The following is a 14,989-nucleotide window of genomic DNA, read 5'->3' as shown; positions in this document are numbered from 1 at the left end:
TTAATGTTTTTTTTGTTTTGTTTTGTTTTTTGTCTGAAGTTGAACTCAAACAATGACTAAGGGATGAAACACTGAGTTCAGTCTGAACATTTGTCAGAGTCTCATCACTAAAACAGCTCTTTATCATCTGCACGAGGCGGTTCACACACTAGAAAAAGAGATAATTGCTGCTTATACACACACACACACACACACACACACACACACACACACACACACACACACACACACACACACACACACACACACAAGAACACACACAATGTGATTTTCTGCTCTTGTTGCAGCTGCTGTGACAACGCCTCCGTCACACACGACTGCAGGCTTTAGCATCTACATCCTGCGGTAACACAGCTGTCTGTGTGTGTGCGTGTGTGTGTGTGTGTGTGTGTGTGTGTGTGTGTGTGTGTGTGTGTGTGTGTGTGTGTGTGTGTGATAATTGAAGGTTTGCGGTGATTACAGTCACATGACTCCTCCTTCAGAGACAAACACAGCAGGACAAAAACACTCTGAGTTGTTCTTATGATCACACACACACACACACACACACACACACACACACACACACACACACAAACACACACACACACACACACTGTGTACAGTAAGCTGCTGAGGGATGACAGTATTTTGTGTTTGAGGTTGTTTTGAGTCTTCCCACCAGAGGGCGCTGACAGGTTGATGCTTTAATGACACATTTCACACTTTCAGTTTCAGTTTCTCTGAGACGGTGAACTGTGTAATCTTGCCTAGAATCTCCCACAATGCAATGCAGATGTTTTACCCCTACTGATAAAGAAATGTGATACAAAGGGGAACACATGCTCTCCCTGTGGCCATGATGGACAGATCTATTTTCTTGGGGTTACTGTTTGTTATTTCATTTTTATTCAGAGAGTAACAGAAGCGCCCTCCACTGGAGCCTCTGTGAACATGAGTGATGTGTCCCATGTTGTGTTGATATGTAGCAAGCAGAGGTTTATAATACCTTTAATTTATCAGCAATGCAGTGCCCATTGCATATCTAAAGTGCATGTAGTTTAAGGCCAAAAAGTGTTGCCAAAAAGGACTTATCCTTGAAGGGCAGAAAAAGGAAAGAGGAAGAGGAGAAAAAAAAAACACCAAAATAAGGCGTGGAGGCGTGTGTGGAGCCCTTAATAGTAAATAAGTTAGCTAGTTTTGTTATAAACAAGAGAAAGTTATCTTTTAATGGGCCGGTTAAAAAAGTTAGCTAACCTCTAGAGAGAGGGGCTAACCTCTCTGTATTTATGTAAAACTAAGAAAAACTAAACTAACTTTGATATATATCAGCTTTTTATTATTATTGTTATTCAAAACAAAGTTTTTGCAAAAGTTTGATAGCAAACATTGATTAAAACGTCACTCTGTTTGCTAGAAGAAGTAGAGCTAAAATAGAGGGCCCCAAATCAAATTTTGCTTAGGGCCCCTGGAGGCTTGTGCCAGCTTTAGTTATCAAACATTTTTGTGATGATCCTGATTTGCTGTGGGGTGATTCCTGCTCACTCCGTAGCTGAATCCCAATTTCATCTTTGATCCCTGTGCTGCAGCTCATTAACTCAGAGTTAGCCAAGTTTCAGCGTATGTGCTGATTAACCAGGTTGTAAACATGTTTATTCCCCTTTTTTGAATGGGTGTGTATGTGGTTTCTGTCGTTCTGCAGCCAGCCTCAAGTGGACACTCGGGGAACTGCAGTTTTTAGTACTTACACACTGGCTTCACATTTCAAGTCTGGAGGTTGCCTCTCTGTACACTTTTACTTGTGTAAAAATGTGTGACTTAAGTCTTTTTTTTATAGTTAACTGTGGACCTAATCTTCCCACGTCACCTCTAAGCAGCAACCTTCGGTCTAAGAATATGAGACAATGCTGAAGTGCTTAAATCTGCTGTTTCTCAAGTGTCCGCTTGAGGCTGGCTCCAGAAGTACTGGAAGTCACAGACACAGCAAACCAAAAAAGCTGTTCAGGGAATATGAAGATGGCAAGCTTGCCCAATCAGAGGCACAGCTCAGGTCACGTGACCGACAGGTGCCCTAAAGCTCCTTGCCACTTCCTATATGGGCGCTAACGCCGATGTGCTTCATTTTCTGTTTCAGAAACAGACCGGTGACGTCCATGAGACTTCGCCCATGTTTTATACAGCACATTGTCACATCTGGGCACCCGTCCAGGAGATTAAATGAGTGAAAACAGCACCCCCTGGTGACTGAACTTAGAAATAATTGTTCTTCAGTTGTAGCCAGGTTTAGAATCAAACTTTTTGTTTTTTTTCCTTTTACATTAGGAGCTATTTTCATTTCATCTTTGGCTCCTAAAGCAGTCTGACTACTCCGCCGCTCTGCAAGGAACCTGACGCTTAAAAAAAGAGCTGAGTGTGTGTGTGTGTGTGTGTGTGTGACGGAGAGTCCAACACACACTCCATGTTCCTCCAACTTCCATCAAAACAAACAGACCTGTGCGAGTCTCCCCTCACCGGCTCCACGTCTTCATCCTCACCTCCGTCTCCCGATGTGGTGGAGTCCATCGCTATAGCAACTGGTTGCCATGAGCAACGAGACACAGCCAGCGCGAGGCAGCATCCTCCTCACATCCTTGTTGTCGGAGGCAGAGAGAGGCAGAGCGAGGCAGAGCGAAGGCGCGGCGCGAGTAGAGCCACAGTGATAAGAGGCTTCTTAATCTTTTTCCTTCTCACCAAAATAACACCAACAAGGAGAAAAAACGTCCAATCAGACGGCTGGATTCTGTGTTTCTGGAAGGAGAGTGTTTCTGAGAAGATGGTGACAACTTGTTCCTCCAGGAAGTGCCGGTGTGCAGGCGGTGACCCCGACTCTGCTGCAGGGTGAGTCCAGGCTGGTTCTTACATGGGGTTTCACCCCAAGTCCTGACTGTCAGGGTTCAGACTGTGAGGGTTCAGGGTGGTGCAGCGAGGTGAGCTGTGTCTCAGACCTGCGTGTGTGTGTGTGTGTCTGTGTGAAGCCAGTAAACACGCAGGAAACTGAAGCTGTACTCTCCAGAAACTCAGCCTGGAGCTTTCGAGGATTTTCCTCTGACGGCTGAAGCAACATGTTGGGATTAAATCCTGATCTTGTTTTCAGTTTTTGTATCGTTGAATCTTGAAATAAACAACCAGGGGACCGCTTTGAATGTCTGAGCGCTACCAGCATCAGTGGTCCCTCCCTGCAAAGGTCAGAACAGCAAAATAAAAACCCAAACATGTCAGATTTAGTTGCTCTGCAGTGTCTGAAAGATATTTCTGTTTGGTTTTAAAAATCCTCTGAATATTGTAAAAAAAAAAAAAAAAAGCAAGTCCTGCAGTTTTCAAATTAGCTGTTTTTTCCTCATATTATGTTACATTTCTGATCCATTTCACCTGTAAGATGAATCAAGCATTACACTCATTAGAAATAATCAGAAATGAAAAGGACTGAACATTTTGTCTCATCAAATTTGGTGAAAAAACACTTTTCAATGAAAATTCTGAAAGAGAATTGTAGTTTAAAGTTATATAAATCCTATTTTCTGATGCAGTGGTAAAGAAATGCCTGCTCTGATGGGTTTTTTGGTGTGCTGTGTTGAGCTCTAATGATATCTAAATTCCATTACGTGATTATTTTGCCCAAAAATAAACTCCATATCAATATCAAGGAATAATTCAGCTTTTAATCTCTTTTGTGGAGAGAGTCTGTAACCATTGCTGTGCAAAAAAAAACTGTAGAAGAAGACTGATGATAAACGGTGAAAAGGAAATCCCTTAAATCAACGATAATATTCCAACTAAATCAAAACCATGAGCTGGTTCAGAGATGGAGAGGTTGTGTGTTCGACTGAAGACAGATGAACCACTGTGATCACATTTTTTTAACCATTGCATATTTTTCCAGTGATTACAAACATATTGTCTTTTCACAAAATCAAAAATACGTTTAAACTGTCAAAAACTTTGAGAGCCCAGGGAGAGAAACCTTGATATATAAATTTCATTTACTTCATGATCTGTGCTGCAGCAAGCTGCACATACGCTCCCCAGTGGGTGGTTCCCAACTATTCTCAGCTCTGACAAATTTCCTGATAAGCTGCCGTTTACAGGTCCAGTTATCTGGGTTTTCTGTCAGTGGTAGGAGCCGTTCACTGCAGAAAAGACCAACGGGCTAGCTGATATCTACAGTGGCCGGTGAGTGTCAGGTGATTTACAAAAGCCAAGAGCAAAAACACAAATGCAAACGCCACAACCCAACAGAAGTTAAAGAGGTTAGTTAGCCCAACAGACACAGAAAGTAAGGAACGGATTATCTTTTTTAACTTAATCTATGATAAATAGAGCTTTGTAGGGGTCTCACCTTGTAAAATTCATCATAGAAGTTATATTTTTTATTTACCAAAACAAACTCGTCTTATATTTAGCTTTATGAATCAGTAGCGTTAGCAATAAAGCTATATTTTTTGCTTCGTATTCATGTGGTTGCTTTTGCAAATCAGCTGACACCTACCGGCCAGTGTGGACATCAGCTTTTCTGGTCCAGATACCGATACCAGGGTTTTGGGTATCGACCAGTACCGATCCTGATCCGATGCCAGTGTTAAATAATAATCTGCATGCTCTACTGTGGGATAAGCTCAGTTATTTTTGAGTAAAATACAAAAATGAGTACATTTGGAATCACTGAAGTTAGTATTAATTTATTTATACAAACCATACGTGTTTAAATGTTTAACAGCAGTTAGGTTAAAAAATACCCAATACCAGGATTGGATCGCTGCATCCCTACTGCAAAGTAAGGAAAGTAGCTATTGGCTCTTCTTGAAGTCACTAAATGATGCCATTGCCTAATTTGCATAACTGGGTAATTGTCATTAAAGAGGATTAACATGGTGGTTGAGATGAACAGCGAGTAAAAAACACAGTGAGTATGTTTAGAGCTAAAATTAAATGTGGGTGTGCATCGACTCTGGCTGCAGCTGGGAGCAGTTGTGTGCACCAGAGGCAGCGTTACGGGTCCAGGGGGACCTTAACTTACGTTGTTTCGACTTTACAACGCCAGTTAATATGTGTACGTAAGAAAATAGAGAGGGTTTTGAAGTTGTGCTGCTCTGTGGACGTCATCTTGGTCGGCTCGAAGTGAGGTCGCCATAAAAACTGCTCCTCCTAGTGGCTGGCTGCAGTGTAGGTCAAAAAATCCATCTCTCGAGTCATTCCAGATGGGCTGTGGTCAAACTTAAAAAAATTAATACACCTCATAAAAATGTTTCTCACATTCGATTGTTGTGGTGATTTGAGGATATTATTTGGCTGCCTTGAATTCAAGTCCTCTTTTTTTCTGAAAAGTTTTTTTTTTCATTAGTTAAAAGTTTAAAAACAAGTTTTACTTCACGTTTAACTATGGTAGACAGCTGCTGTTCTTGTGTATTTTTTGGGGGGGGATTGTAAAATATGTTGGGAGGTTGGGTCAAGAAGAGATTAGACTCTTGAATGAAAAAATATATGTATTATTTTTGTCCCCTGGCTCCACTCAGATTATCCCAGAATTCCTTACAGCAGGGGTGTCAAACTGATCCAGTAAAGGGCCACTGTGGCTGCAGGTTTTCATTCCAACCAAGCAAAAACACACCTGATCCAACAAATCAACAAATCAACCATGTAAAGACAATCCAGTTGATTGATTGAATAATTTGTGTCAGGTGTGTTTTTGCTTGGTTGGAAAGAAAGGTGGGCTTTACACGAGTACGAATTTCTACGACTCCGGTAAAATAAACAAATCGATCCGGTGATATTGACACACGGAGACGCGTATTTGTCCATGACTCTGCATCTTTTTTGAAAACGGGTCTGCAGGTGGAAGACAATACGAGGCCGTCCTCGTGTGAGGAGGGCCAAAACCTGCAGCCACAGTGGCCCTTTACTGGATCAGTTTGACACCCCTGCCTTACAGTCTTTACTGCACAGACTCTGGCTGCACAACTGCTACAATGGCTGTGCCTGTGACAGGGGAATTTTGGCTTCAAAGCCGTACAATGATAAATGGCAGAGCCACGCTGTCCACTCTATATACAGTCTATGCCTATGACCCGTACTAGTTTTTGACACGTATGAATACACTATGCAGTGCTATGTGGGCATCAGCATTGTCCACTTTGTCTCGAAATGCGTCAAAGTGTAGATTGTCTGTGTTTGTGCTCCGGAATTTTCTCGGTATCCTCACCTTTTTCGCATCATGGACACAAAAAGGAAAGCAGGATCTGTTTTTCCATGAATATTAAGTATACTTATTTAAGGTAAAAATCCAACTTTGGCAAAATTTTCGGGTTACTACCAGTCGTCGCAACGAAACTAGTTCGTAACTCAGGACAGCCTGTATACATATAAAAATCTGTTCAAAAAAAGCATTGTAACATTTTGTCACTTCATGTTTGTTTTATCAGCGTCAGATGCTCTATCTTTGTAAAATGAGCCATGTTTTCAAGCCTGTTGGGAAAAGAAAAGTTATGAAACAATCATCTTTATGTGGGCGGGATCAGAACATTATTTTGGGGAAGACTGTAGATTTTTATGAATTTTACCCAACCATGATTAATATCCTTGCTCTCAAACTGTATCAGTGCAGCTGACTGCTGCATTACGGCGCCACCCTTTCGTCAGTGCCAATTAAATTTATGATCTATAAACTTTTGTAACTGAAGACCTAGCCAAAATTTGTCTGGCCCACCCAGTACTGAAATCCTGGCTCCGCCCTTGGTGTGTACAGACTTTTCTTTTTTAAGGGGCGACAGAAAAGAAAAAGCACACGAAGGGGGTCAGCTGTATTTTGCTGAGAGCTTTAGCGCACGTTTTTGCTACTCAAATGGTCAGTTTGGTGTGCTTTGGCCCCCAAGGGGTGTGCATTTCAACAGTGGTCTAGAAGAATCTAAGTTGGTAACGTCTTCTTCTCTTGCTTCTTCTGTTTCTTCTTCCTCTATCCTCTGTTGTACGTCAGGAAGCAGCCAGTGGAAAGAAGCTCTACTGCCCCCTATCTTTGAACCCTTTATCTTTAACAAACATCTTTTAATCCTGAAGGAAAGAATTCCTAGCTTTTACTTGTTGGACATTCTAAAATTTATCCTACACTCCTGATCTGAGTTTGCAAAGAAAGCCTGTTGATGCTCTGCTCCTTCTCTTCTGGAACAATCCACCGTCTGATTCTGCACTTCCACAGAGGCATCATGTTGTTAGCTGGACTAACCTGTTTCTTTAAATACTAAGCGTCCATGTTTTCCTCGTTGGTGTAGGTTTTTGATCGAACCCCGTCCCCTCTTAATGCAGCGTCTCTGTTCCCATCTGGTGTGTAGTATTTCTGTAACGGGCTGTTAAAGTCTCCTATGACGTTATTCTGCTCCTTGCGTGCACGTGACACACCTTCAGCTGTTAAATCCTCGGCTGACTAACTCAGAGAGTGTGAAAACCTTTCTGCAGGTAGAGATCAGGAGACGTTTGAGTGTTTCTCTCACTGGAGACTGGTTCAGTCTGGTTTGATTGTTAAGGACGGAAGAAGAAGAAGAAGAAGGAGGCCTTCTCTAATAGCCACCCAAATGTTGCTGTGTTCCCTCAGAGCGAGATGAATCAGCATGTCGGGGAGTGTTCAGATAAAATCATCAGCTGATCCAGATTCATGGCAGCCCTGCTCTTGTGTTTTTAATGTTTGAGAGGTCAAATCCTCTTTAACATGGACTGTTTATGATGTCAGAGTCCTCTTCATCCCTCCATCAGAGGTGAAGCCGGCTGTAAACAGGAGGCGAGCCGCTGTGACGCTAAATCTGTCGACACGTTTCATCCAAAAACAGCCATGGGGCGGTCTGCACGTGCTCAGTACGGACTTGAGACTCACACAGAACAGAGTGGAGCTGTCAGAGTATTTTTATCCTCACAGACTTGTTTTAACTTCATTTATATTTAGATTTCTGATCAGATGATCACAGGCAGGAAATAGAAATAACTACATCAGACACAGAGGCAAATATAACAACATTTATCCAGAAAGAAATAAAAAAGCATCTATTTTTTTCAGGGAAAAATATATTGAACCTTTAATAATATTAAATTAAAATAATTTAATTAAATTAAATTAATTAAATTGAATTTAATTAAATTTAATTAAAATAATTAAATTAAATGTTTCTGCCTTAAAATATACATTTTAATAAAATACAAGTAGAATTAATAACTAATAAATGATAATAACAATAATGATAATAATAATAATTATAATAAACATTATTATTATTATTATTATTATTATTATTATTATTATTATTATTATTATTATTTATAATGACAATAATAGTAATACTGATAATAATATCAATAATAATGATAATAATAATTATTATTATCATTATTGTTATTATTATTATTATTATTATTATTATTATTATTATTATTATTACTATTATTATCATTTTTATTAACAAACCTAACATTATTATTTATTATTATTATTTATTATTATTATTATTATTATTATTATTATTATTATTACTATTATTATTATTTTTATTATTATTATAATAATTATGATAACATTGATAATAGTAATGACATTTATAATAATAATCAAAATAATAATCAAAATAGAAGTTTTCCATTTTCTTGTGTGTGTTTTTTTCTAATCAAACCTAGAAGGAAAAAAAAAGAAGAAAAAAACAAACAAACAAAAAAGAAAACAATAATATAGGAATGATGCTACTGTGTTGTCAAAAAGTGGTTCTTAGAGTGTCCACTAGGGGCTGCCTCCATAAGTGAGTCATCCTCTACAGCAACAAGTGTTATTCTCATATTGTGTTTGACATTAATGACTGCAGTTCCAAGATTGTCCACTAGTGGCTGTTTCCAACTGGAACATGGTCTCCATAGAGCCCCACGTTATAAAGTCAAACTTTACAGTACAAATGCAAACAAGTCTACAGGCCAGTACATAAATAGTTTGTACTCTAGGTGTCCCCACGCATAACATTTCAGACACTGCCTCTTTAAGAGACTTTAAGGAACTCAAAATTATAGAACCTAATGTTACCGAATGTTACGTTAGTTTTCAATAAGAAATGTCACAAGTTGAACACATTCTGTGACTGTCTCTTGTTACTCTGGTGGGAAGTCGCTCATCCTTGGATTACTCTGACACTTACTGAGCATCGGCGTCTGAGAATGTACTTTAACACTTGTTTTGAAAAGAAGAAAAGTCATGGCTCCGCCTCATTCATGTAAGTAAACATCACTAATAAACTGTCTGTGCATTTTATTAGAGAATGGGAGTGAAACCAAAAATGATAAATTAAAGGAGCAGAGAGTGAAAAGGATGGAGTGGACAGGGAGGAGGAGGGGCTCGGTCCTCGTATCATTCTGACAGGTTTCATATAGGAAGAGACAAGACACCGAAAGTAATTACAGCCGTGAGGTGGGAGAGGTGAGGAGACAGGAAGTGGAACGACATCAGCTGAAATCAAACTGGTTCATTAGAAAGAGATGTAGAGATGGTGGATTATAGGGAACATAGTCTGAAAATGTGCCCACTTCATTTGATGGACTTTGTGTTCAAAAGGTTCATTCAGATTTAACAATCGTTTGCGTGTTTTATCCACAGACTGTTAACGGGTCAGCAGGACTTCCCTGAATACTATTGATACTTTTAGAAAACTGCTTTAGCTGTATCCTTAGTAACACTAGTGTTTTTAACATGTGGTACTGTTAGCTAAGAAGTATCTGTACCATAATTCAAAACACAGTGATGTGAGTTGGTTGTCAACAAAAAGGCAGCTAAAGTAAAGCGAAGCGGTCAACCATTTCACACTTAACACTAGATCCCCATTTCCACCAAGTGGTTTAGTTTGGTTCCTCTCAGTGTCTTTTTTTTTTGGTATTTCTTTGGACGAAAACCAGGACAGGTCTCTAAAGCTGCGTTTCCACCAAGCAGCCCTGTTCGTTTCAGTATGGTTTGGCACGGTTTGGTACAGTTAAGCCTGATCCCGTTTGCTGACCACAGCAAACTGTGCCCTCTCATGGTAGGGGGCATGTAAGTCTGATGCTGAAAGCCACAGCTGTTAAACAATAGTGTGACACCGTAGCAGTCAAGCTTTGTTTCAGAGAAGTCTGTGTGCCGCCAGGAGAAATACAGCCCTGTCACACTGTAAGTGACGATTCTTTCGACCAATCAACGGTCTGCAGTGTTGAAGCTCCACCTTCCAAGAGCGGATTGGTTCTGTTCGGCACCCCTACGAAGGGGTCCCAAAAAGTGGGATGGCTCGTATCAGTTGTTTGGGGATCTGTCCCTGGAAAAGTAAGTGGAAATGCCACAAAATGCGCGCCGTACCGGGACAAACTGATCCGGTCTGCTTGGTGGAAACACGGTTTAAATTACCAACCCGTACCGTCCCACTTTTCGGTATCCTTCTGTTGGGGTGTCAGACATACCGGTCTGGCCCCAGGAAGTGGAGCTAGAAGATGGCATCGCTCTTTGTTTTTCTTCTTCACAGGATTTTGTAGCGGGGTACACTGTGTTGTGCTGCTATGCTGTCACGCTATTACGTAACTGATGGGTCCATCAGCATCCGGCTTTCGTGCGGCCTACCAAGAACGACACAGTTGGTTATGGAAACTGAAACAGCATTATGCTTTACCGATCCAACCTGTACCAAACTGTACTGATCCATACCAGACCACTTTTTGGTACCCTCCCGTCAGGGTGCCCAACATACCGATCCAGCCCCATGAAGTGGAGCTAGAAAGTGGCATCACTCTCTTTTATTCTGTGTCACGACATCCAGCAGAAACGTCATCTACCAAGAAGGGCACGGGTGGTTTTGGAAACTCAAACACTTTCATGGTTTACCGATCCGACCCGTACCAAACTGTACTGATCCGTTCTGGACCGCTTAGTGCGAACGGGGCTAGAGGGTGATCCTAGTGTTTTATGTCTAGTTGACTGAACTGATCGAACTGTTCAGACCAGTTTCAGGGTCAGATTGAACTTGTTGAGTCTAAACAAGTGATCTCTATTATGTCCCTCCAGTGTTTCCGTAGTACCTTTACATGATTTACAGCTCAACAAATATCTGTTTTTCTCTCTCTGGGGTTTCAAAAAAAACTTTTTTCAGCCTCTTTTTTTTAAATGCTTTGTTTTTACTGCTGTCTCTTTAAGGCTCCCGCCCCACAAACCCACATGCCTCTGATTGGCTAGTTCTCTGGTGCAGCTATAGGCAGACCTTGGTGTTTGAGGCCCACCCTTTCACTGTACCTCGTGAAGATCTCATGGTAAATTTACAAAAGGAGCATTTTGATCAGATTTCTACAACATTTGGTTTGAAAATCTGCACACGCTCAGTCACATATCTGTGTTTAAAGTAGACGATTAGAGAGTCTGTGTTTGATTTAAATGCTGCCTGAGAATAAGCAAACTATAATAAAAAGCGCCTTTCAAAAGCAGAGTTATGAGGTGCTTCAGAGCTGGTATTAAAATGTGACTGGGATAAAACTGAGCACACAAAGGCAAAGTTTATCAGGTGTTAAAATCATCACAAGGAATAAACCCACATCATTATTCTGAAAGGGAGCGTGGATGCTTTGAAACCAGAGTTTTTTGTCTGTTTCGGTTATAAAACCTGTTTCTGAAGATCCAGCACGAAAACGACATGAAGCAACAGCAGGTGGAGAATCTGTTTGTGTGTGTAGAGAGGGATGAAGCAGCTGTTTGTGGTTTAAAATCCTCCTCTTCCTCTGTAAGACAAAGCCCGCTGTTTCTGCAGGGATCGTTTCTGTAACGTCGTCTGAGCCAGGGATGAAAAAATGAGAAAAGTCGCTGCAAAAAGTCCAAATTAAGGGCGTGTTTTTGTTTCATTTCTCGTTAAGATTTCACTTAGGCATGATTCCCCGGCAAGAACAGAAAGTGTTTTATTTCAGGTTATTAAAGGTCAAAAATTAAGACTGAATTACTTCTCTGATTTATTTTTCCTGTCTCAGATTTCTTTACACATTTTGAGCAGCAAAGACATTTTTTTGGCATCTAATGTTTTAAAGTGTGACATTTTTCTGGACTTGTGAATGTGACATGTATTTAGTTTAGTAAGATATTGTTTTAGTAGACAGACAAAAAAAATTTGAGTCGTGGTGGCAGGACGAAGGACATATGAATCATTCAGACCCCAAACTGCTCAAACACGGTATTAAAAAACAGAGGAATGGTCCTTTTACAGTGTCATGCTCTGCTCGTCGGGAGCTGCTAAAAGCACACTCAGCTCGCTCTGTTTATGGTGACTGCATGTGAACAGCTCTGTGGGGAATATCTAAAGGTGTTTGGCCTCTCTGTGACCGTCGCTCTGCAGTTCAGAGGCCGACACGAGGAAGAGTCTGAGAGTCCAGCTGCTTCAGACCCCCCTTCCCCCTGTGGTTAGTGGTCAGTCTCTGGTCTGTTGATGCCCAGCGGTCCCCCTGCTGGGAGGAGGTATCGACGAGCTGTCAGGGAACAATCACTTCCCCTCGTTAGCAGCGCGTACAGTGTTTGTGTTGGTGTACAGGCGGAGGGGGGTTCAGGCGGATCGATATCAGGACTTCATGTCCAATCACACGCACAGGCTCTGATTTACATTCAGAGAGAAAACACACAGCAGGGGAATCTCCTCAGGATACACTGCGGGTTTTAGCTCCCTGATTCATAGTTGCTCACTAAACTGCCCACAAGACCCAGGAACTAAATATTTAGTTCTCGGGTAAAACATTTACCACTTGGGGTATTACTTCCCAGATTTTCAGGGGCTTTAGGAGGCAGGGTCTGCATGCTTTCTGATTGGTGGAGCACCCTCAGTGTTTTTATGTCCCCCTCCCTCCATCCTCAATAAGATGACCCCCAGCTGTGATGGACTTGGTTTAGTTTACTTTGAGCCTGACAGTGTGAATGTGTCTCTGGGGCTGTTTAAACAAAAACAGTTTTAGGATGAAATGCAAAGTTATTGTTGCATTTTGGCTGCTCATATACACGGGAACAGTGTTTACGCCAACCAAAAGCACAAACTTTTGGAAACGGCCTCCAGAGTGGATTTCTTCTGGAGTCCTGCTGCCATTGGAGTTTTCAGTGGAAACACTTACATCAGGCTCTGCTTCACGCGTGGGCATCCTACAGTACAACAGTACCAGACACGGACTACTCAATCAGAAATCTACTGAATCTGCTGAATCCTCTGAATCCACAAAAAATGCATCTGTTGCTTCACCTCTGAACTTAGCATTCACTAATTCATAATGAAAGACTTTAAAGTGTAAATAATTGTATTCAAATTTAGAATCTAGTGAATATTTATCTAAATGAGAAGTTTTTTTGATCAATTAAGTTATACACTTGGTTTTTTATTATTTCATTTTGTAATAAATTGGCAAAAATATTTTAGGAAAGAAATTAAAAAAAGGGGTAAAAATAAAAAAAGCAGAAATATTTCAAAAAATTAATGTTTTTTTAAATGAAAAATGTAAAAAAAAAAAATACTAAAAATGCAAGTTTAGAAACTGCATAAACTTCAATTTTCTGTAATTTCAAAATTTTTGAAATTTAAACAATTTGCAAAAATTTCAATTAAATTTAAACATATGCAAAGAGTAAAAAGTGAAATATTTGTAAAAAAAAAAAAAAAAAAAAAAAAAAGAAATAGCTGAAATGTAAAGGAAAATGTTTTTTAAAAAATCAAATTTTAAAACATTAGAGCATAAAATTCAAAAACATTGCAAAGATGTTTATTTGGAATTTCTAAATTTTTTGAAATTTAAACTATTCGCAAAAATGTTCCTTTTTTTCCTTTTTCAGAAATTTCAATAATGTGTTAATTTTAAAGATTTGCAAAGATTAAAAAGGAAATATTTGAAAAATTTAGCTGAAATGTTAAAAAATAAAATAAAATAAAATTTGAAACATTATCAAAAATATCTAAAATTCACAACATTTAAAATAATAAAAAAAAATCAAAATTGCAAAAAAAATTTTGGGATGAAACGCTGTGTAAACAGGGCCTCAGTCAGCTCCCGGTGTTCCAGTTTAAAGAATGACCCTGTGAACTTGAGACCTTCAGCTGAATGTGTCAGTGGAGATCCAGGTTACAACAGCTGTTCAAGATTCGTTGTTGGTCTTCGTTCTTGTCTCACTGCCCTCTACTGGTCAGATGGTTTCCTACGATTACCTTTTTTTCCCCCTATTTACTGCATGTCAAACAACATTACACTGAGTTTACCCTAATAGTAAAACAGTCTTTCTCTGTTGGAATGTTCCTGTTTATAGCTAATTCAAGAACAAGCAGTCAGTGAAGTTGTTAGAAGACCAAGATGATGGTTCTGGTTCTGGTCCCAGCAGCTGATGGCTTCTAAGGTGGTTATGTCATTAGGAAAATCATCTCTGAGGTGTTTGGACAAACAACTTCAGCTCATCCAGGGCTTGTGAGTTTTCATCGTCTCCTCTCCCTTCTGCAGAGCCTTTAAAGTCTAAAAATAAAAAGTCTGTTTGAAGCTCTAATCTTATTTTTAATTTCCCTCTGATGGAACAGGAAGTGACCTTCTCTTCTTCTTCTCTTCTTCTAATTATCAGCGACAAATTTAAACATTTTAAACACAATTTATTCTTAACTGGAGAAACGAACGTACACTGTTTCAGAAAGGAGATTCACACACACACACACACACACACACACACACACACACACACACACACACACACACACTCACACACACACACACAGGCGGGCGGTGAGTAATGGTTATTGATCTGTGGTCGTCTCTTCTGATCTCTGGCTGTAATTGATCAGAGCTGCTGTCAGCGTAGCGTGAGTCAGCGGGCGCCGGCTGGACGCCCTCACACACACATGAAGCTATGAGTAACACACACACCCACACAATCGTATTTATGGTGATTTACAGCAATGGGTCTGTAATCTGATGATGATGATGATGATGATGATGATGATGATGATGATGATGA

This window comes from Halichoeres trimaculatus, unplaced genomic scaffold, assembly GCF_033239565.1.
Source record: "Halichoeres trimaculatus isolate MK-OKI-2021-1 unplaced genomic scaffold, fHalTri1.1 fHalTri1_scaffold_14, whole genome shotgun sequence".
Classification (NCBI taxonomy): domain Eukaryota; kingdom Metazoa; phylum Chordata; class Actinopteri; order Labriformes; family Labridae; genus Halichoeres; species Halichoeres trimaculatus.
The sequence above is the reverse complement of the archived record's forward strand: the minus strand, read 5'-3'. Positions refer to the sequence as shown.